The sequence below is a fragment of the Dermacentor variabilis genome, chromosome 11 (genome assembly GCF_050947875.1).
Source record: "Dermacentor variabilis isolate Ectoservices chromosome 11, ASM5094787v1, whole genome shotgun sequence".
Taxonomy (NCBI): domain Eukaryota; kingdom Metazoa; phylum Arthropoda; class Arachnida; order Ixodida; family Ixodidae; genus Dermacentor; species Dermacentor variabilis.
The window spans coordinates 2103030-2127123 of record NC_134578.1 but is presented as its reverse complement, the minus strand read 5'-3'; the positions used below and the strand labels follow the sequence as shown (position 1 = coordinate 2127123).

The 24094-nt window shown below is 44.5% G+C and overlaps 2 protein-coding genes across 6 annotated transcripts in view; one reads left to right on the top strand and one right to left on the bottom strand.

Moving 5' to 3' along the window:
• LOC142564697 (mRNA decay activator protein ZFP36L1-like) overlaps nucleotides 1-14222 on the top strand; it is a 462788-nt gene extending 448566 nt beyond the window's left edge. For all 4 annotated transcript variants that reach the window (XM_075675826.1, XM_075675824.1, XM_075675825.1 and 1 more), the window contains one exon: nucleotides 14094-14222. The gene's annotated coding sequence lies outside the window, so the exon portion shown is untranslated. The remainder of the gene's footprint in view (nucleotides 1-14093) is intronic.
• The window catches only part of LOC142564698 (alpha-(1,3)-fucosyltransferase C-like), an 89279-nt gene that overhangs the window by 22004 nt on the left and 43181 nt on the right, over nucleotides 1-24094 (bottom strand). The window lies entirely within an intron of this gene.

Sequence of the window (24094 nt, the reverse complement as noted above, 5' to 3'; positions counted from 1 at the left end):
CTTTGCTTTTTGAGCAAGCGCATCAGTGACCCCAAGATAGGTGGCTTTTTGGGACCATTGTAGCTAACGCGATGAAGCAGAAAGATTTTAGGACAAATCTTCAAATAGTTTCTTGCAAATTAATGCAAAAAATGTGCAACTGCATTATGTATTTATTTCGTGATAAAATTTTAAAAATATGCTCAAATTTCAAAAGCAGTGAAAATTGACCAATATTAAAGGCACTAAAAAAATTGCCGATATTGTGTGGTTTGCATGGATTGTGCAAGGAAAGCTGTTTTGTTTTGCATAATGCGTTTCTTTACGCATGTTACTGAAAATGGTTCATCCATTTAGTTCCAAACCAGTAGCCGTAGCCGTTACTTTTTTGTTCAGGTTTTGTTCTTGATTTAGATGCTCTTCAAAATTGTTGGTTTGGTACTGTTCTCAATTCACGTTCAGTTCGACAGCTGGTATGACATCTTACCTTGTGCTGCATAGTCTGCCAACTTGGAGTTTTGGAAGAGGGTTTCCTATGGAACCATACTTTGCTTGCCTCCATTGTTGGTGCCAGTGATAAACACTTAGAATGACAGAAAGCTGAGCTAGTTGGTAATGATTCATTATGCAAAAAAAGAAGTGAGGCATGCAGACAGGACACAAGAGTAGACGTGTTCGTGTTGTCCACTTCTCTACTCTTGTGTCCTGTCTGCATGCCTCACTTCTTTTTTTGATAAACACTCCTTTGTTGTGGGTTCACCATACCGTTGGCAAGCAGAATGTGGCTGTTGTGTTGCATTGCCAGTGCCTCCTCGTGGTGCCGAATGGCAGCTGCAGGCATGAAACCAGCCTCGAAATATGCATCGAATGCGGCCCTTGTTTCTGGGCTGGCACGCAGTAACTTCAGTAAGTCGGCACATTCTGTGCTGTGATTATGTGTTGCGGCCATTTTGATCACAGCTGGGAGGGGAGTGCTTCTGCACAAATACTTATCATTTCTTTGGGTGTCAGGGTTCACTTTCTTCATTTTTATATCGAGTTTTGCTGGGCAGTCAGTGTTGCGCCGTGCAGTAGTTTTGTTTCGTTTGTGGTGTTGACACTGCCACACCTTGCGGAAGACCATTCTGTAACAAAGTAATATGAATACAGATAAAGAATTTGTTTCACTTTTGTAAATCATATTCGAATGGCTTCTATACATAACAGCTCTGCCACACATCAAAAGCATGGTAGCTATAGAATAGTGGTAATGGTCGCATTTGGTACGCTCAGAAAAGTCCATCAAAGCAAGAAAAAACTGCCCTTCCCGCCCTTCCATTCGAGCAAAAATGGAAGGGCGGGTAAAATGGAGTTGCACATCGCCCTACACATTTTCGCAGAAGTTCATCAACGGTATAGCGAAGGCCCGCACGTATTGTCCTCAAGCTGCACTACGGAGCGCGCTGTGTAATCGCACGTGCGTTAGATTTTTGTATTTGCATTAGACATTTAGTTACTCTGCGTTTCTTTCGTTTTTGGCTCTGGCAGCGTGACGCCGCGCTATTAGTGCGCCCAACCGCGCATTTGCCGGGCTGCTTAATTTATTTCTTGCTCGTGACGTGCTTGAAACCGGAGTGCCTGTAAATAGCTAAGTCCACAATATTTGAGGACTCCTGCAGCGCAAAGGCAATGCTGAACACGAGTCGGAGAGAACATGCACAGCGCCCTATCTTGCGAAAATCTGATACTTGCAGCGGAGAACAGCAGAAAACAGGCCATGGTACAAGTTAATTGCGACTGCCAACTCGCAGATCATGTTTGTCCTTCGTTTTCACGGGACGTGCATGTGCAATCTGACTCGCACGATTTCAGTTCCAACGCAAATGGAGCAATCACAGTTTATGAAGATTTATCTGCTCCGACGAACACTGTTATGGTACGCCCACACTAGCGACAAAAACGCGCGCGGGCAAGCGCCCGCGCTGCAGACGCGTGCGGGCAAGTCCACAGTCGCGTTTTGCGGCACGCGGCAGCGGCCCGTGGAGTCCCGCGTTGTCTCGTTCCATTCGATACTTCTCGTGACAACGCGCTTTCCGTTCTGCCCATTTCGTCTTCCATCGGAAGCGTCTGTATTTTTTTGCGCCACTGCCGGCCACGCTCAGGCCTGTCGGATACGGACGAGGAGCTACTGGTGACTGTGAACACTATAATACTTGTTTGTTCTTTACTTGTGTGACGCCGACGTGCCAGAAAGCGGACGAGAAAGTTTTGGGTGCGGTACAGTTACACTGAGGGCCAGGCGCACACTCTGCTTCCCCGCCTTCACCAATTACTCACCTGTCATGCCAAAGTGCTGTCCATAATGTGCCATCGGTTGGCGCGCACCTCCTTATCCGACGCTCGATTTATCATGGAGGCACGCATATCCGCGAGCGGTTTCCAAAAACTCCTCCATTTCGAGGCGAATTCTTCGTCGACGCCTCAGTGGCGGTGTGGTAAGGCTTAACAAAACAGCCCCCTTGACTGGAAATGGCCTCTGAGAATTTACGGCGCGCGTGTCACTGTTCAGTCTCAGAGCCCATAGATTATGATTCTTTGCTTATGCGACAGGTGGCGCCACAACAGCGCGGCTCGTAAAGCGGCTCGCTTCTGATTGGTGGTCGTTTTGCGTCTGCCGCGAAAAATGGGTCTCGCACCCATTCGCGCGTTTGCCGCGCGTTGCTGCCGCTTGTCGTGAATCTTGCCGCGCGCGACAGCACCGCTCGCCGCGCGCGGTGTGTCGCGCGCGTTTTTGTCGCTAGTGTGGACGTACCATTACCGCGGAGCTTCGATTTGCAGCAAAGATTTTTTTCACATGAGAAGTTTTTTCTTGCGAACGCAACGAATCTGTAGGATCACAATGCAATGCAAGGTTGTTTTGGAGGCTTCGGTAGGAAATTCGAGATGGTATAAGCAATTGTTTATAGGGTAGATCGCCGCGAGATGCTCGCTCGGCGAAGGTTTCGGTTTCAAAGCAGTACGCTTCTTGAGAATGCCGTCAGTACGGATATCCAAGGGTGCAAAAACCAGCGGACATGGCTTGATTGGATAGTTGGGGGCACAGTGCAGTTAATTACTAATTAAACGCTTGACGATAAAGGCGACTGTTGCCACACAGCGACGATCGCCGATCCGCTCTGCATGCAGGCGCTTCGCAACTATGCCCCAGAGAAGATGGCGGACGCGGCCATTGTTACACTATGCATTTTGAATATCCACTATTTTGACAAAAATAGCTTACCTTGTGCATTTTGTGGCAACGAAGTCCACAATCCACGATGTGTTGGTTTCGGCGCTGTAGTTGCGCGTCCACTGTTCTGCTTCTGCTGCATTATTCAAATTGCAGCGGAGCACCTTCGTTTCCAGCGTGGACAATTCAGTGTCTTCAACAAACTCAGGAACGTCGGCATCACACATTTTTGGGGTGGCAAGAAACTTTGGTGCTATCAGCTGTAACAGCACCGTGTTCGCATCAATCGCGGCTCATTGGTGTCGTCTGCTATAATGAAAAGCAAAACGTGTGGAGTGGGTAGCGAGCGCAGGTTGCAAAGGTACGGCTGATGGGACTCCTGCTTTACCCAGGGGGCGCTGCGAAAACGGTTCTTAAAAGCACCTTCTGTCCTGAACTGAGCAGTACCAAGCTCGGTCGTCTGCTTCGGAAAGCACGTTTACAATACGGACCCGCCACTTTCGGTTGTGTTGTACCACGGCTTCCAGCGAATATCGGGCGCCGAAGATTGTTTCAGGGGTCGCACGCTGCGTAAAGGCAATAAATTATGCAACGCCGAATATGTGTCCGCCGTTCAAGAAATAGGCGGCGAAGTTTCAGCGCGGTGTCAATCGCAAGTGAAGAGAGTCGCGTACGAAGTTGAACTTCAGTTAAGGTTTGCACGCTGCTAGATTCAGGTGCACAAACGCGAGGAAATGCTTGCTATAAATGCATTCACAGCAGCGATGAGCAGACATGCGTACGGAACTGCTCGAGCGCATAACGGTACGCGCCGCGATGGCAGCGGTCTTTCAGCATGCCGCGATGTACGGACTGCTCGAGCGCACGATCGTACGCACCGCGACGGCAGCGGTCTTTCGACATGCCGTGGAATGGCGGGCCTCCTGCAATCTTTGTTGACTGCATGCCGCTGGACAAGTAGTTATGCCTGCGCTGTAGTAGCGGTCATCTGTTCCTTTAGCAACTGATAAATAACTGATGCAATGCATACGAGATCGCAGTAACGTACGTGCCAATCGCGCTGCAGCGCGAGCTCGTGCGCTCATGCGCTGCGCGGTTCTGGTGTTCGGCGCTGGTTCCCACGGTTTGCCATCGGGACTGTAGATGAAAAAGACCGAATTTTAGCAACGCAGATAATCAAGGAAGCTTCAAGATAGGCGAAGCAGTCAGCATGGCGCGAAGTTTCGCTTACCCAGTGCCATGAACTGCAGTTATCCAGCGTGCCCGACGCTCGGCTTCGTGAGGCCTTGAAGGAAAATGGTAGAATTTGATGTTGGGATTCAGGCCTTGTTCATGGCAGCCCACGACGCAGCAGTAACGACGGTGACGCTTTTTCGAGGCTGAGCTAGGTCTCTCCGTATCGGCGTCACCGATTCCTTCTGCTTTCAGCATTACATCCTATGGCGCACGGAGAGTCCGTTTTCGTTAAACTATAGGCTGCGGCCAGCTCCCATCGTGGTCGGCGTGGTTTGTAAGAAGTGACCAGTCTTTCCGCACTCACAACAGAGCAGAAAAAAAGTGTGAATCGACGCAAAACTTGGGCTAGAAACGTTTGATCGCCACAGCCAGGGATCAATACTACCCAAGCTTGTACTACCCAGATAGTGTTTCTTGCCACCACCAGGCGCCGCTACTATTAGCAGCGAGAATTAGGAGTGGCGCCCTCTCGCGAGTGACGTCACGACCAGGATGCCGCTCGCTCGCCTCGCTCGGCTGCCGCATGCGCTCGTTCCCTTCGTGTATGCTTGGGGTATGAGTGGGTCGAGCCGTGCTTATTGAACAATATGTCGGCTTCTTTCTGCTGCCATGACTGAACCACAGTTCCTTCTCCTAAAGCACATGATTCAATAAAATTTGTGGCCTGGATATCGCAAGTTATACGTAGCGTTGAAGGAGTCTACTGGCATTGCAATGGATATATGAGCCGTGCCTGCCCATAAACTTTGCGTAAAAGGAATGTCTGCAAATTCAGCACGCGAAGTTGTGTATGATGCCTCGCTAAACACTTAACATTCCCTTAGTATTTAGCTATGAGAGACATTGCATTTTACATACAAGAAAAATCTTCGTAATTGGCTTCAGCATGTTATCCGTGCTAGAAAGACACTGCCCAGCAAAACTGTCATCATGATTCCTATTACTTTGGTGTGTTGTTCTATTCAAATATGGCCGTTCATTAATGCGTAAAAGATAGTTAGGCGCGCATTTCTTATGAGAAAGTTTGCTGCTACATTCATCCCCCTCTGAAACAGGCCTCCAAAAAACGAATTGCTCATGGCTGCTAACACGACGGCGCGTCATGTGGACTATTTACATAGTTTATTCACAAGCACCATAGTAGCAATCACCTGAGAGAAAAGTTTCGTTGTTAAGATCGAGAGCCAATCAATTGCAAGTGATGAAATGTTTGATAATGGCCCTCGGTAGCCTTTATCGACAATATGGCACATCCCTGATCATGTAGCAGTAGCAACCGACTGTCGGTATGGCAAGGCACGCTATGTTCGCGAAACCCATCAGTTCACTACAACTTCGAATTCAAACCATAAAGCATTTTTTTTACACCGCCAACTTGAATGGCTATAGTATTCTCGAGCTACTACAGCGCAGTTTAGATTGCCTAGAAAAGGAAAATTCAAGCACCTTCTGTCTCACGATGTCTCGATCCAGTGTTTAATTATACAAACGGATAACTATTCGCTTCGTCGGTACATAAAAGAGAACCTTGCCCAACTGCAGGCTAAATAGTTTTCTCCAATCCAATCGCAAACATTCATAGATAAAGCACTACAAGCCTTGCATATACTTTCACTTGATTTCTGACCCTCCATCGGGCAATTTTGATATCTTCAATATGTCCCATACTACTAATGATTGACGCTTCGACTTCTTTCTAGCTGCAGCCATGCGGTCCAACAGGCATATTTCACTAAAAAATTTGCACCGAACAGCCTGTGTCAGTTCACCAAAAAGATTCCTCATGTATATTCCTCAAGCAACAAGCACCAGGAATATATATTGGTACATTCCTATTTGCAGTCTGTAAATAGCTATAAGCCTTCATTAACTTTACTTCAAATTTCCTCCGCTTAAAATAAACACGCGAAGAACCGCCTAATGTTGACAAGCAGTTAAAGAAGCAAGTAGTGCTTGTAGAATCTAAACTGCAGTATTAGTTAAGTCCCCGTGTTACTGCGGAGCGTTTCTGTGAAGAAATGCAAAAATTCCATATTATATCATGAACTACTCGTCGTGAGCAAACCTGTTTTAGCGGATAAAAATCAACGTAACTATTGTAGAAGTCATATATAGCCAGCATTTGTGACATACTTGTTGTACCGCGGCAGGTATGGTATCATAACTGGATTCTTATATGCTATGTTTTTGCGATTGTCCATCCGCGAATAAAAAACCTGCAATGGGCTGGTCTGCGCTCTTTCGGCTGGCACTGTAGCATTGCCTTTGAGAGCTGCATTGTTGTCTAAGGAATTAGCTCTTTGAATAAATGTTCGCAAAGTGAGACGTCGTAAAAATATATTTGAGACGACCATCATAAGTATACAAGCAGAGAGAACGAGGGCAAACGAAAATACCGCAGAAAGCGCCCGGACAACGCCCGAACTGTAGCAGACGACAGGCGCGAGTCCTTGCCCTGACGTCACGCGAGCGGCACTCGCAGCACCCCTGTAGTTCATTCTCGGGGCTAATACCTCAAACTCCAGTGCAAGACGCCCATATAGACCGCCGCAGACGCCAAACAGGTGAGATCACCTTCGTATTTCGTACCAGCGCTATTGGCGGCTGGGCTAGAGGAGGAGTTGCTCAGGAAACGAAACTAATTATGACTGATGGGTAGGCGTGAACCGACCGCGGCACGTGCACAGGCTCATCTCGACACGTTTCGGGATGCCTTCAAGGTCGGCTGTGTGCAGAAGAGTTCTTTGAACGGCAGGTATGACTGCATCGGCTGGGTGATAGCAAGTGGCCAAGCGCTGTCGCGGTCATTCCCACGCAGAAGCGTGAACATCAGTCACCCGTGCCGCTCATTGTCGTGTTTACACGTCTCAGACACCGCTCTCTGCCCGACAGCGCCGCATTGAGGAATACCCAGGATTTTAAAAAAACGCTGCATACTTCTTTCGCGACAGTAATGTGTGTCTCAATACAAATGAAATCAAAATAAAGTGGCAAGTATGCTGAGTACTAACTTTGCATGATCGAAATTTCTTCAACATTGCTATATGAAATTTGGCACACTAAAAATCTGCATGCTTCTGTTCCAAATTATGTATTAGTAAGACATATAAAGCTTGTGGACAACTTTCTGTGGCAATAAACTAGAACAATAAAGGCAGAAGTTCTGCACATGTCTTACTGTGCTATGCAGCTCGGAATTAATTCATAACCCATTTGGTTTCATGAGCAGACAATAAATTAAACATGAGGCTTTCACATATGCTAAATTTGAAAGGGAACAGTGATTTTCCAGTATTAAGTTGCACGTCCTGCTTTTCTCTAGTTTTGTACTGCAATTTAATAATATGCCAGTGTAATGTTGTATGAATCTCTCCAACAATAATGCATTGTGGGTGGTGTAGATATGTGTAATAAAGAAAATGGTATATACCTCTCGTCTGTGATAAGATGCACCCACTTTAACTCAATTCGTGTGATTGTGAAATACCATACTTTCCTATTTCAGTGCGTTGCAGTTCCGTAAACAAATTTTTACGAGCTGCAAATGGTAGCGGGAAAAAAAAAACGTGAATCCCAAGCATTGCAAGAATCAGCATATGGTGCTAAGGCATAACTGCACATCTTGGTAATGACTGAGCAGTGGATTTTGGCGATGAATGCATTTCGTATCTTCGGAAACAATGGCGGACCTTGCAGAAACAAAGCACATCACCTTCACCGACCATCAACCTGAAAGCTTCACTAAACAAAGGAATTTGAGTTGGTTTTAGACCTTGTTGATGCAATCATTTTTCGTCCAGTGCCAGGTGACTCAGGTGACCCACCCAGCTCCACTGCCAGCTTGCACTGCCCTTTCGTGTGTTTTTGGAATGGGTCAAGATGCCATCACGTATACTAGCACTTTTTGTGCTTCTATTTTCCGGCTGCCACAAGGTGACGCCACCCAGGCAATTGTTCTTGTCAGGGTTGAAAGTGAGGCAGTGCAGGGGGACATGGATTGGGCCCATTTTGGAGTCGGAAGCGCAGAGCAAAATTAGTTTTGAAGACTCGGGAGCATGGATCAAAATGAATTGGCGGCTAATGTGCATAAGTACCTGTACCTGAAAAGCGTGGACACAGAATAGAGGAAGAGGTTAAGAAAGCAACCAAGTACATGGTGATTGATAGTGTAAACAGAGAACCAGAACTCCTCAGAAAGAAAGTGAGAGAAACAGAGACAGCGAATGGGATGCAGAGAATAGAAACAAAAAAGAAAAAAGACCATGGAGATTTACAAAAATTGGAAGGAAAAATCAGTGCGATAACACAAAGGGCAGTGCCTTGCTATTTGAGGCTCAAGCTGATTGCCCAAGTACAAATACAGGGTCCTGAATAAATGGCTGCGTGTGTTCAAAAAAAGATTTTGCTCTCATCGATGCACTGTTCTTGTTCAAATTTTGCAGAAGGATTGTATTTTGGAGTCGACCTTGTTTAGTATAATATTGGGCGCAGTTAATTGCCTGGTTTCCAAGAAAAAAAGTGCAAATTTGTCTCCTTATGGGCATGTGAACTGCTGCCAGGACGATGCAAGCATAAAGCATAAACAGTGGCCTGCTCCAGGAGCGGGCAACACGCGGCAGCCCTCCCTGAAACGCTGCTTTCTGCAGATGACGACAGGTGGCGACACTGCCAGGGCTGCTTTTCAGACAATTTTTCCCATAGACGACAAGAGTCTCTAATTTTTGTCTTGAAAAACAGGCGACTAATCCTGCCAAGTGTTATACTAAATGAAGTCGATGCCAAAATGCGATCATTCTGCAAAATTTGAGCAAGAACAATGCAGTGGTGAGTGCAAAATCTATTTTTTTTATTGACCACACACAGCCAAATATTCAGGACCCTGTACATACCGAAACAAGTATTCTGAGCAGAATGAGGCATGTGTGCGCTGCAGGAAAAATCCGGAGACAACTTTGCACATCCTGATGGAATGTGGAGGGTTTCACCCAGTGGGACCCATAGGTAATGTACATAGTCCAGAAGCACTTGAATTTAGCTAGAGATAAGCAAGAAATTTAAAGTATTGGTGGAAAAAAAGCAGGGAAGAGATTGATAGAACCGAATGTGTTACAGGCATAGGTAGCCACACAAGGTAGATAGAGCAGTTTTGAGGAAGAGAAGAAAGCTTCAGGAGATGTACGCAAAAATGCTAGAAAGAAAAACATGTACAGCGTATCTAATTAAATCAAAGCAGGTTAGGTGGCTATTTCTCACCGCTCCATTTCGAAGGGGATGCCAATAATCATCATCATCAGTAAGCTAATAATTGTATTGCTAGGTGATGCCACCCTTCCATACACATAGAGTTATTGCTCTACAGGTGAGCCTGCCACTACGTGTAATGTGCGCTTATTGCACTTACAGCTGTAACCAAATGGGTAGAAGATCAGGCTATTGTTTGAAATTAATAGCCAGATGCATTTCTTTTTAAGTGATGCTTCCCTTGCCTGCTTTCCTGGGTCTGGTGTGCCTGCCTAGCTGTTGGGTTGTTTGTTACTTCGTCGGATATATTTGTGAATTTAAGTACGACGGTTATCGGGAAGTACCTGCAAAGTGGCTTATATAGCCCTTGAATGCTCACCAAGCATGCCCACATTTGCCTGCATACCCAAAAATAACTTCCTGCGTAAAGCTTCAACATACAATGTCAGCTCACGGGCATCTCTAAAGAACCTCGATCCCTTAATAGAATGGTGAAGTATGTTTAACGGATTCCTTAATTTGGCCGATTTTCTTTACATAGCTTATGCACAGTCATATGGGCACTTTCAAAGTCCTTCGAACCAAAGATCCTTTACTTCAAGGGAGAATGCACACTGTCACACAGGCACAGCAAAGGAGCCCTACTGGAAGGGAGCTTTGAGTCAAAGGAGTGCGCATTTGTCTTTGGAAAGCTCAAGGGAATACTCTCGAGCCTAGAGGGCGTCCAACAGCAGAAAAAAAATATCTAAAATATGAAAGTTCAATTTTTACCTCTTCAGAACAAGCTTATAAGTACTGAATACTATTGCTAAAGTACTAAACACTTTCGGGACACCCGCAATCATTATGAACGCGCCGGTACAGCAGCGCCGGCCCGGCCTGTCGTCGGCAGCAACATCGACGCAACACGTGTGCCATGCATAGAGTTAATAGTGCCATGTGCGATTTGGTTCTTCGGTTAGCGGTTGCTAGGCATCCCAGTCTCCTTGGCTTTTTCTTCACATCTTCTTCCTTTGTCACTTTTGTTTTGTGGTTCTTTATTTTACCGCGTTTACGCGTACCTACCGCTGCCTAGCCGCAGGGAATGAAACAAAGTGGCTGAAGCAAGGGCAACACTGAATAATCGACGCCAACATGCGGTGTACGAAGCGGTACACATGGTGGCCATCATTGCAATAAATACATCTGGATTTGGTAAAGTAATGCCTTTACTACGCGTGGATTTTGTTTTGATGTTTCTATGTATTAGGAAAAATAAATATTGCTGAAAAAGAATATGACAAATTTATTATAAGACGCATTTGGGCCATATTTTTTTATTACTATCAAGGTGATAGCAGCGCTAAGGATACGTTGCAGTTCCTGTTAAAAGCTTCAACGGAGACCATCTGGAGACCGTGTAGTACCGAGACATATCCCTTGAACTAATGTGCCTTTGAAAGCTCAATGCTCCTTAACTTCAAAGGACCTTTGGCGTGCTCGTGTGACTGGGGCTAGCTCTCATCAAACCAAACCAGTCCTTATACAGCATCAGATAGGTATCACCAAAGCTTCACAGCTTGTGTCTTGGATGTGCTTAACTTTTTTAGGAAGTGTCTACTCAGGGAGAACCCAGCCAGCAACTGATCAACCCACCCCAGAACACAGGACGGTGGACAAGAAAACCTTAAAAATGTTCAACAAACGCTCCTCTTGGGTACAGGAAGGCAACATTATTGCAATCTGTGGCGAGGTGTGCTTTTAGGACAGGGACAGAGTAAGGCACAGATCAACAAACAAGAGCAGACAACGTTTAGCTATGTGCCTTACTCTGTCCCTGAGTTAAAAACGTACCTCACTACAGGATTCAATTTCAACTTGCCCAAGAAGCAGCACTCTTAACTTTATTGCACTTCATTCAGTGTTCTTCTCCTGTGATGCAATGTCAAACATTTCAACTGCCACTGTCCCAGTCATTGGCGTCTGGATTGCGGCTGGGCAGGTGGACATGCAATTAGGCCAGCTTTCCTGAAGCCTGTAGTTATGGTATACATAGGTACTGTGGCCCAGGCTTTGTGGACCGATTTGGCCACTTTGTCAAATGAAGTGGGCTTCATGCGCCAAGAGAATCTGTAGCTGTGCTCAGCATCTGTCATTTGTAAATCCCACTGGCGCTGCAAAGCAGACATAGAGCTGTGTGGCAGCAGCAGTATCAAGTGGCTACAGCATTTTTGTCTTTCCACTGATAATAACCATGTATGTTCAATTTGTTGCCTTATTTGATTTCGGAGTTGCAGCTGGTGATGCGCCCTTATACTGTACCTCAATAGAAGGCATTTTCTAAAACTGACAGAGAGAGAGAATAAGCTTTAGTGAACCAACTTTCTACCAGGGGAGGGGCCCTTATTCAAAGGTTCTTCTGGCTGCCCTTTTGGACGCTGGTCTTTCAGGCTGGAGCTGAGCAGCACAGCCTCCCATTGTGATTGGTGAGGGATAGGAGGTATTGTGGGGTTCCATTGGCATAATTGGCACAGAATGGGCATTATTTGCTGTGTTTTTCAGGGTATGAGTGGTGAAGTAGGCTTAGCTGTCTTGAGCGCCAGTAGCCAATTGCCTTTTCAGTATCATTTTTAAATATAGTGGCAGCTTCATTATGTCCACATCAGAGACATTGATGGTAGTGAAGTGGGGTCCTGTAAAGGGACTTTGTCCTTCTTGATGATGTAACTAGGGCAAACATTAAGATTGTCAATTCGTTCTTAAATTATTCCTTGAAGTTCTGCAGCTGCTGCTCAGTTGCCTGGCAGCTTCTGGCACATGATTGTGCAAGCTCGAATCGCCAAGTCGTGCCTCGTGAATGTTGAAGACATGAACCATGCTGGTCTACTGACAAAACTATCAGCATTCATATATTTCACCAATGTCCCTGTGTTCAGATGCAACTGCACTGTTGATACCCCTGCCTTCAGCCCATTGCACTGCAACCTATGATCAATGATGAGCTCCCATTTCCGGCCATTCTGCCTTTTTACCCTTGTTCAGGACCTTTTTGCCCTTTGTGGAGCTTGTATTTTCTGAAGTTATCTGCCAGTCACAAATCATTATTTTGCTGACAGTGAAGTGTTATCCTGGTGTATGGTTATCATTCTTGACTGCCAGGGCAATAGCGGACAATTTAAACTTGGTAGTATAATGTTTAAATTTTCTTATCATTCATTGTGTTTGGCAGCTGATAACAGCAACAGCGTAGTGTGCCAGTAGCTGAGCCAATGATGAAGAAAATGAAAAATGAAATGTAGCTCCTGTAGAAACCTTTCATTTTTAAAAGCAGTTTCCTCCACTCTTATTCAATAAATTTTGATTTGAACACTTCTACTTCAGTTGTGTCGATGGGCCTACACCGCCACCAATGCCAGTGGATTAGCTCGAAATAAGAACAACATGAGAAACAGGGACACACTCAGTGCTGACTTCCAACCTGTTTGTGCTTGTCTCTCGTGCAGTTCTTTTTTTAAACATGAACTGCCAACATGCCCAAGTATCTACCCTTCATAGCCAGGATTGGCTTCCTAGTGGAGCAGGAACATGCTCACACTTCTCTTCTTTTTAGCTCTGTGAATGTTTTATCTTCAACTTTTAGAACATTGAAATGATGTTACCTTTCGTAACTGCATATACTCCATTCCATACATAGCAGTCAACGTTGTGGAGGCTAAAGAGACTTCTTGCAGTGGCTTCATTTGCACTTCGAGCTAGTTTGATGCTTTCTGACCACAATTGTGCACAACTTTTTTATATATAGGCTCAGTATTGAATTAAACAAATTTTAATCCTTACAAACAAACTTACTGTGGTATAGGGTGGCTAATCATTGTTTTAGATTTTTTGTTGTTGTTGTTCTCGAATTTTTTTTATTTTCATCCCGTCGAGCAGCCTCGCGTACATGCTCGTGCGAGCGAAGGGTAGATGGAACACACGGAGTTATAACTTTTCTTGACCGAACTTCTTGCATAGCTTCCACAGTGTTGACTGCTCCATATGGAATGGAGTATAGTGAACGTATGTGCCATTTGTGCCATCAATTTAGTGGCAAGTGCATAAAAAGCACAAAAATAAGTGGTAGGGCATCAGAGGTTGCACAATGCGGTGTGATGTTTCGCTACTGCTCCAAATCTGTCGCAGGCAGTTCTTCTACATTATGTTGCAGAAAGAGCGCATTTTGCAAAGGTGTACTTATTTCTATAACTCAAACTTTAAATCTGTTCTTGAAATAGCTCGCTACGCCATTGCTGATACTTTCTTAGCATGCTTAGGATCCCTATTCTTTTACCAGTCATGGATAACATGCATGGGCCGAGTTGTGGAATGTGTTGGCACAACAGCAAAGCCGTGGGTTTCTTTGTGTGGTAGCAATGCAGATGAATATGGATTGCTTTTTTTTTTTTTGCAGGCGCATGTCATGGTGGTGTTGCTGCATCAAGTTTTGCCAGCAAATGATCTTCTGCAAGTGTCGCTGACAGAATGTTCTTCCTGTTTGTTTATCTATATTGCAATAAATAGCTTTTGAGCAAGATCTTTATTTTGCTTATTGTGCTATTTATTTTTCTTCAAGGACACACTTCATCTGCTGCTTTGTTGCAATGGAATTAAAATCATGACAGATACAGTTATTGTGCAGTGAAAACGTTCGCTGCCATGTTGTGCTACGCTGAAATGACTTGACATGTGTTGAGCTGCATTGACTGAGCAGCAGATTCATATATAAGTAATAATTTGAAATCTCTACGAACTACAAAAACACTGATGTATGCATTGTGGTCTGCCTCTACAAACCTTTGTCGTGATTGACAGAAAAATTGGTACTAATTGAAGCAATCCTTAGAGTAAAATAATTCAGGGACTTCTTTTTTAATGGAACAACACAAAGATAGGACTGTGGACGAGACAAAATTAAGTGCCAACTCCAAAAAAAATTTATCGAAATAAGGTGTGAATATGTTTTCATTTGCTATGTGTTCTGAGATGGTTGACCAGGACAGATGCACAAGCTGGAATGGTTTGTATACATATTCAAACCTTGTTTCAATTTTTTGGAAATCAGCCTTGTCCATCTTCATCCTCTGTTTGCCACATCCGTTCAGTATGGATTACTGACATGCCATTGCTTTAGTTACAGTGCATGTCATATTTAGGGTGTAGGGGGGCTCAGTGACATTGCGAAGAACATGGCTTTTTGGCGTGCTCGCCACTATCATGCTAGCAAAGGCGCCACTGCAGTGTTTTGATTAACTGATGTCTGATATCCATTCTAATATGGTTAGCCAAAGTTGCTGGTACAATTGAAGTGGCAACTTATAAGTGTCTCGAGACTTTGGCACCCCACTTATATGCTTGCTTCATAAAGAAGAAATGCAAGCATATAAGTGAGCAGGCGATCGCTAACCTCAAACAGCACTATACTTTGATGTCCTTTAGCGATGTCATCAATTCCAGTATTGCAACAACGTATTCTAAACACTCTTAAGTATTGAGCCATGGCTTGTACGTTCCACCACAGCAACAGCATCTCAATGAATCCCGGCCACGCTTGCTGCATTTCGATAAGGATGAAATTAAACAAAGCCCATATAGTGTGCATTGGGAGCACATTAATGAACCCTAGATATTCCAAATTAATCTGGAGTCCCTCACTATGATGTGCCTCATAATAAAATCATGGTTTTGGCACAAGAAATGCCAGAATGAAAATTTTGATACAAGTGGTGCAAATTAACCGTATTCTCTCCACCGCATGTGTTTCCATGTAAAATTCTTGACTGCTCTTGGAAAGGATTGCATAGCATTTAAGTTAATGGCGCACTTCGTAAAGTGACAGTAAAAAGAACGATGCCATAAAAGAAACACACTCGGAGGCAAAAATTAGCACTGTTATTTAGAAAAAATCTATACAGCCGAGACGTTAAGCCTGTTAAGAGTCCTGTTTAGTAACTAGACTTGGGTCAGTAGGCCAATCCTCAAGTGTGTGGAATATTTTAGGTAGTTCACCGTAATTCTTTAGGAGCCACACAAACCTTAAAGGATAACTTCAAAAGTCTCACCTGTACCCTGTCCACTCTCTCCTGGTGCCTTTTACCAGCATAGGACAGGAAGTCATGGGGGCTGCTGATACTATTTTCCTCTGAATTTCACTTTAATTTGCAAGACAGTGTTTACTTGAGTGCATTTCAATACGCTACATTTCCTGTGTAGTTCCTGCCCAGACAGAAAGCAATACAATATTGAACAGTATGCTGGGAACAACCAAGCCAAATATTACTGAGATAGAAAGTACTGAGATCATCACTAAGCACAGCACTGTGCAAGGTTTTTGTGTATCTGAGGGTAGAATTAAGCTCGGCAGCAAAGACTGATTGCTGTGGTAACAAAAAATGTCTGCCATTCCTTTTTTGTTTTCAGGGCCTTTTTTCACTGGCACTTACCCAATTTGGGAGGAATTTGTCTGCAGTACAAAGGTTTCTCGACGAGTCACTTGTATGCCAGAGCGGCGAGCTCTACAAAAACGAATGCTGAAGTGAAAGTTGAGTGTTGAAATGTTACCTGTGGCAAGGATGATATATGGCATGCTAAAAAAATTATTTTGAGAACTCCATCAGCATATAATAAGGCAACTTTATGCCTTTGAACTTTATATTTATGCTGTAATAAATTTCCTTTAGATTTGTGTGACATTCTATATTTCTGTAGTTGCCATTATGTGGCAAGTTTTAATCGCATTTCACGTTTTTTTATGTTGCAGATGCTACGTACACCTGCTTCAAACTGTGTTTCATGCTATGAAGGGTGCAAATAGGCTTTATTTTCTGAATTCCCTGCAATCACACGCTTCTTTTCTTGGGCAATGGAGGACTTGAGAAATGTATTTTCCAAATCTTTTATTACAGTTATTGTAATAAGTGAATGTGTAACACAAAAATGAAGCTTGCACCAAGTGGTCGTATGGACGAATTGACTCCATTAAAATTCCTGGCTTTACTCCAATATTCTGAAGAAGACCTCCGAAGTCAATGTGCATTCTTGAGCAGCATCTGTAACGAGTGCAGAATTAGTCCAGCTTAAGACCAGAGAGAACAAGGCACTCATGTAATGGAACATTTGTCACATTTTGCAAGATGGAGGGCAGGGAAATAACTTTCACCACCGCGATTAGTCAATTCTAATCAAAATAGAATGTAAACAGCATATATTCTCTTGGGAACTGAAGACAGCACAGGGCCTTTAAGTCGGTTGTTGCTACTACTGCCTGATAGGCTTTGTGTATCTGCCAACTGTTACGATTTTATGGCAAGATGTCCAATTCATAGACCATGTAAAATTATTGCCGTCCATACGACACTCATAAACAACTTCTCATTTGCTTCCTATTTATGGCTGAAGTGATTTCAGCACAATGCAAATATATAGTCATCAAGATGTTTTTTCAGAGAGTTACTATTTGTACCCACTACACTATTCTGGATGGATGGAAGGTAGGAGCATCCCCTTTGAAACGGGGTGATGGCAGTCGCCACCATGCTCAGGTTTTTATTTTGCCTTCTATTTTTGTCTATCTGTGTTGTGTGTTATTAAATTCATGATTTTCTTTAAATACGTCTTCCTACCCTTTTAACCTTATGTCACCTCGGCTTTTGAGCCACCAATCCTCCAATCACCTTTTGCTAATTTCTACCGCATATTTATTTACCAGACTATTGTTATCTCTGAACCCTATGCCTCAGGAAGCATGACTGTGGCCGCATCGAGATCGGGCTTGATACCATCACATTTTAGTATGAGGTGTTCCATTGTTTCTACATATTTACCACACACAGTACACGTGTCTTCTTCTTCGTTAAATTTCTTTTTATAGCTCCGCGTTCTAAGACACCCGGACCTAGCTTTAAAGAGTAGGGCACTGTCTCTTGAGTTATCATAAAATGCTTCCTTCCTGATCTGCTGTTTCCAGTATCGATATAGTTCCACACTATGCTTCTTTTCCATTGAATTTATCCAATTTTTACCTTCCGCGTTTTTAACCTGTCGTTTAATGCTCTGTCTTTCTTCGTCCTCGTGTCTGGCATACTTACTGGTTAGCTTCCTAGTTCTTTTCCGCCATTGTGAGTCAACGCTCTTTCTGTATAGGTATTTAAATACCTTAGCTGCCCACCTGTTATCGTCCAATTTCCTCAAACGTTTTTCGTATAGGTTTTACTCTGAGCTTCCCATGCTTCGAACAATGCCCAGCCTATATCTCCCTTTACTGCTTCGTTTGTGGTTTTCCCGTGGGCACCTAGTGCTAATCTTCCCACAGCTCTTCGATTTACTTCTTTTCTTGACTGAACCTCTGCCCTTAAACACAGGACCGCATTCCCGAAAGTAAGCCCCGGCATCATTACTCCCTTCCAAATACCTCTCAGTACCTCATACCTGTTGTACCCCCACAATGCCCTATGTTTCATTATCCCAGTATCTCTTCGCCCTTTTGCTATGAGAGACTGTTCGTGCTTTTCCGTGTACATCTGTCCTTTGTTTATCCATACCCCGAGATATTTCTATTTGGCCACTCGGGGTATTTCATGGCCTTGTAAGCTCCTGATCAGTTGTATCGTTGAAAAACGTGTATCGTTGATCCTGACCTACCAGCGGCAGCGCCACCACTAAAATGGCAGGCGAAATTTTGGCTATCATTATATGAATATTCCATGAATAAGCAATATGGACATTTCTGTTTTTCAGTGATGCAAATAATGTTTTGATGCCAATTTCTGATGCTGATTTTTGGTGCATTTTTTTAAGGTGTCCCTACAGGTAATTCTTTAAGAATAATTTCTGTATGTCTTCACTAATGAAAGAACTAGTATTTCTCAAAAAATTTTAGTGTTTCTTGGCTTTAGCAGTAGTAGAAGTATGTTTTACATTCTAAAGTTGGCTGATTGGGCTTTTCATTAGTGACTCACGATAACGAACTTAGTTGCACTGAATGAATCTCCGCGGAGATAGTGCATTGCGTTTTCTTCTACTCTACTAAATAATGCAGTCAGGCATGGTCTGTCTCCCTGGCTTTCAAGTTGTTCACCAATTCAGCATCAAGCAGCAGAAAGTCGCCACCTTTGTGGCACATCTCTCTTTACACATGTGGTTTTGAACAAATTAGACAAATTGTCAGTTATGCAGGTTCATTAATACTGGACTGACCAACACCTTTTGCGTAATACTGCTATAGCAAGTAGACTTGTTGCTGCAAAATTGCTGGAAGTTTCAAATGGTGCATATTGTCAAACAGTTACAAGAATGTGAATATTTGAGACAATGTTGGGGTCTTTCTAAAGATAATGTGGCAACTTAAGTTTGAAACATACTTGCTGCTGGTGTGTATTCACTGCATTTCCCAGTCAATCTCGTAACTAAGTTTGAACAAATCACGAATCCAAATATCAGAATTTTTATTCTAAATGACTCTAAGGAAGATATATATATATATGTATATATATATATATATATGTATATATATAAACACCTTGCGGCCGATCACAGAAATCATTGCCTGAACAAATACAATTTGCCTTATGGCAGCTTTGAAAGAAAAAAATATGTACAGCAATAATGATTCGTGCAGCGATGCAGCTCGCGTGGTCATGAATAGAGCAAAGGACAATTATTCCTGGCGCTAGTACAGGGGCAGGTCGAATGTAAAGATGCGCTGTTTTGGTGCTCCTTTGTGCCATAGAAGTATCCAGCGAAAATTATTTTGCACAAGCTCCTTTGCACCAGCTTGCACCAGGCGGGCTGCTGCGCAGTGTCAGGCGCACCCCAAAGTGCTAAACTTCGCGGGAAGCGTGTGGTTATTTCGTGCTGCGAAGTGCCCCGCGCTCAGGAGGAGCTGGGTGTATCGTTGCAGAGCCAAGCATAAGGCCCACGTTGCTAAGTAAGACATGCTTGCTAAGTAAGACAGCACACGTATAATGCAAAATTGTACTTACATTTAGTCCAGTGTAGTCCGACGCACGGTAGTGTGGCCAACGGGCGTGCGCGGCTGTTCAGTCAGTTTGCATAAGCGCCGCCATTTGCACTCGGCAAGGTCGCAGCGTCTCCACCATTGCCATGACAACAGGCGTTAATTTCAGCAACGGACGTCGCGTACAGTATTTTTGTGATTTACGAAATCTTGTTTAACAATACATACGCCACAGTACACTTAGCTTTTGGCTGACTTTTTTCAAAGCAGCGGAAGTCACGTGACCTGCTTTGGCCTATAGTGCCACGCCCCGTTGTAAACACGGATAGGGTGGCTAGAATTCTAGCCACCCTAACACGGAGGAAGGAAACTAAGGAGAGGCACTGACGTCACTCTTTGTGAAGCAAAAGTGAAGCCGGAAGTTGGCGTTGCTCATGGCGATGCTCCGCCTTTTGGGCCACCCTCCTCTCTTGTTTACATCTTTCGCGAAACCACGCCGCGCTGCGCGTGGTTTCGCGCGCGGAGCGCGCGCGCTCGCGCAACATCCGGCAGAGCACGGTGCAGGTAACACAGCGCAACAAGACACAGTGACTAACGCAAACCCGCCCACACAGCGCCTTTGCCACGGCACGAAACCTACCAGAGCAACACGTGTGAGCGCTCAAAACCATAACAACGCCGCCATTGTGGCCCAAGAGGCGTGGCCATACAGCAAAAAAATGAAAACCTACTACGTCATTTTCACCACACTTTTCTCCTAGCGCGCGGAGGGGGTAGGGCCTCTCTTTAGTTTCCTTCCTGCGTGGTTGTAGATGCTAGCGGATGACCTTTTGCATCCGCGATGTGGCAGCAGTGCGTTCATGACCCCAGGGAACTTCCGGTCAGCCATTTTCGACAGTACAGTTAGCCAAGAAAAAAGAAGTATTTTGTCGCATAGTATACTCCAGGCATATATTCTTGGTGTTTTCATATATAAGGAACGTGCGCTGAACATCAAGCTCATGTAGGGGCTTTTTTTGTAGCACTTAACATTACAATTCACCTGTCAAACGTTCGAACTCTGCAGCAAAACTGGTGCCAGCTGGAGGGTCCTATAAGTTCATAGGCTATTGTAACATATGCCTCCACTGAGGGCTTAACCGGAAGTTTTCTGGGAACTCTGTTTGTAAGCATGAAAAGGGTCACCCGACTGAACACAAACGCACCGTTGTAAGAACCTTTTCATCACGTTGTGATGAAGTGTGTTCGAGCAAGCAGTTACAAGAATTATAGAAGGTATCTGATGCATTCAAGCGACGCCATTATGCTAGAATGTTTGTTAACGAGACCCAGAAGTGAATGCGGAAGAGAAGGGGTAGTGAGTCACGAGTGAGGGCAGCGCCTACTGTATCTATTCCCTATGTTCAGGATGTGTCAGATACTGTTCAGAGAGCTTTGCGTCCGCTGGGCACACAAACTGTATTTAAACCCCATTATACCTTGTGGAATGTGTAAACGAAACCAAAAGACTGCACCCCTGCGGACGATCGGAACGGGGTCATCTACAAAGCCAGATGCGGGGATTGTGACGCGACTTAGATTGGCAAAACAGGCAGAAAAAGGGCAACGAGATTTTAAAAAAACACACAAAGGAGATGTTTCCAAGGCCACCCATGTAACGCGTTCTAAAACGGAACTTCTCGAACACTGCTGGACGACAGGGCATAGCTTCGACGTTGACAATTCGACGACGCTGGCCCGAGTGCAAAAGTAAGGGAAAACAAACTCCTGGAATCCTGGTTAGTCTGTTTTGACGAATCGGCGTGCTACACTAACCGTGGCCCCCTGCCGGACGTTTACAAGGACGTGTGGGACGAGTGGACTGGACCTCTCCTCATTTGTGTCAGTATATAGTGAAGATGCCACCTGCATGGGTGACGAAACGTCTATACCATTTTGTTGTTAATTTATGTGAAGTCGAAGTAAAACATTTTTCAATCATGAATTCACGCGGTTTTTGGAATATTTTTGTATTTAACAGTACGCGTAAGTAACAGCAAGAAACTGATAATTTTTCCAATTTGTCGGGTATTGATAATGGAGGAGCATTTCCCAAGCGGCTTTTTTTTTTTCTGTACTCCCGCGCACACTCATCATTTCACCAAAGACAAGCGGTAATTTTAGTTCATGGGATGACAAATTCTGCTTGCTTCTGGGAACCATACAGAACCGAACAAATCGTTGAAGCGATTTCCTTGCCATTTGCATTGAGAAGTTTCGAAACGGCTGTCATTGCCTTCCAAACTGACTTCTCTTTTGCCAGTGACATGGCTACCACAGTACCCGCAAAAAGACAAAGACGACTGGGAAACACAGGGAGAAAGCGCTCATCATGTGTTCTTGGTGCCTTCGCGATTTCCTAATCATAAATGCCCATCAACTCGCCCAGTTCGCCATTTCACAGTTAAAACCAGACGAAATTAATTACGCTACATTCTCTATTGTGCAACATCACGGCGATCAACATGTAGAACACCCCGACAAGAACCCGCGACTATGTTAGGATAATTAAAGATTGTCGATACTTTCTTGAGAGTATTCCTGTAAGTGGGCGCACGTAATCAGTTTGCTCGCACCTCACACACACAACTCTGTTACACTTTCGCCAAAGCGTGCTCGTATGCTAAAAATACATGTCGAGCACGTATACCAAAGCCTGAAACCAGCGCCATCCGCAGATCTGATCTGCGCCACCCCGATCTCACGTAGTCATGTGCCTGTTTCGCACGCACTCCTGGATTGGCCACAGGTGTCGTTCTGGCTACGCTACACACTATCCACAGTGCCTGCCTTGGAATTCGCTCAGTTCGATCGGTAACGTACAACAGAGCTGCCGCTAGTCATCAAAACTTTGACGCACGGGCTCGATCTCTGAGAAGCTCACCACAACCGCCATTGAAACGTTACACGATGGCAAAGTTCCCAAGCTGCATCTGAGACTTCATTAAAGCACCAGATCTATCGCGTACGCTCTCGTCTAGATTTGTCATGTCTGAATCAATCTCCTGTAGCCTGACGTCCCGGTGTGAGTGCAGTATAGGCTTTACGAAAGCCCATTGCATACATTGAAGGGCTCGGTGCATCGCGTCGGAACTGTATACAGTTAGCACGTAATCTCGACACAAAAGTAAATCCACACATATACGGACTTGCGCACTCATGAAAATGTGCCCCGCTTTCCGTGGCGGTGAAATTAAATGTAAACAAACAATGAAGCAGCATCGACTCACAGTCTTCCACGTGGACGACACGTATCACCGGGATACTAAAGGAATTTGCTGTTGTGCCGCTACCGGAAGCAAATGACTGTGCGTCATTTCCGTCTGCCGCAAACAAAAGGAAACGAAATGGTGCTGCATGGTGATGGAACCTTTCCGCTTCTATCAAGCTTCCTGCCGAGCGATTACAAGCGAACGGTAAAATGTGCCATGTCCCGTGCCACGATTCGCTTTCTCTCTTTTAGCGCAGAGGGCGCGGGGCGTTTCAAGCAGTTGACGCAAAACCCGACTTCAGACTACAAAACAAGGTTATATACATGAGATTGCACTACATGCTGCGTTTTTAGCAATCTCTCTTTTCATTAGGTTGCAGCCACTGAAGACAAAGGGTTTATTCTTTCGAACGATGTCTATTCAAAACAGGACTAAGAACGCAAGCAGCTAGCACAATTCCACATGCTGGAGTATGTGACGATTGTACCGCCAGAGCCACCGCAAAGCGACAATTTGGAACAGGCCACGCTCAACCGTGCAAACAGCGCCACGGGAACGCCGACGTCTGTGTACGGTCGACAGCATCAGATAATATGGGCTGAGTGGGAGTGATCAATGTTCAGATGTGTCAGTGACACGCCCTTCCACAATTACACTGATGCCATCTGTTCAAATGCATGCGAAAGGTAGAAATGCTTTTATGAAGCAGTGGCTGGACCAATTTAAATGAAGTATGTTGAACGTTAAATTCAAGTAACTGTAGGAAGCAGAAGTTTGGTTTAGAACACGAGGGTTGCAATGTGGGCTTGATGGTAATGCATTTTCAAAGGGTGTACGGTAGCGCGATTAAAAGACGGGACAAAAGAAGGCACACAGGGACGCACACGGCGCTGTGTGTGTCTTCTTTTGTCCCGTCTTTTAATCGCGCTACCATACACCCCTTGAATTTTGTTTAGAGCCTGAAGTTTTTACAGACCTTTTAAAAATTGAGAAGCGTTAAAATAATAAAAGCCCGAAATCTGCAAAATTGTCCCTCTGCAGCAAAAACAGATATTGTCGCTCTGTAAAGGGCTTCCGTCAAAGAATCTAAAGTGGGAGAACTTGGTAGATAAATTTACAAATTACGTTAATTTGTTGCAATGTTTACACAGGCTGTGAAATGGCTCTACTGACAAATTAGCAGCATATTTAAAACCGATGTATAATGCA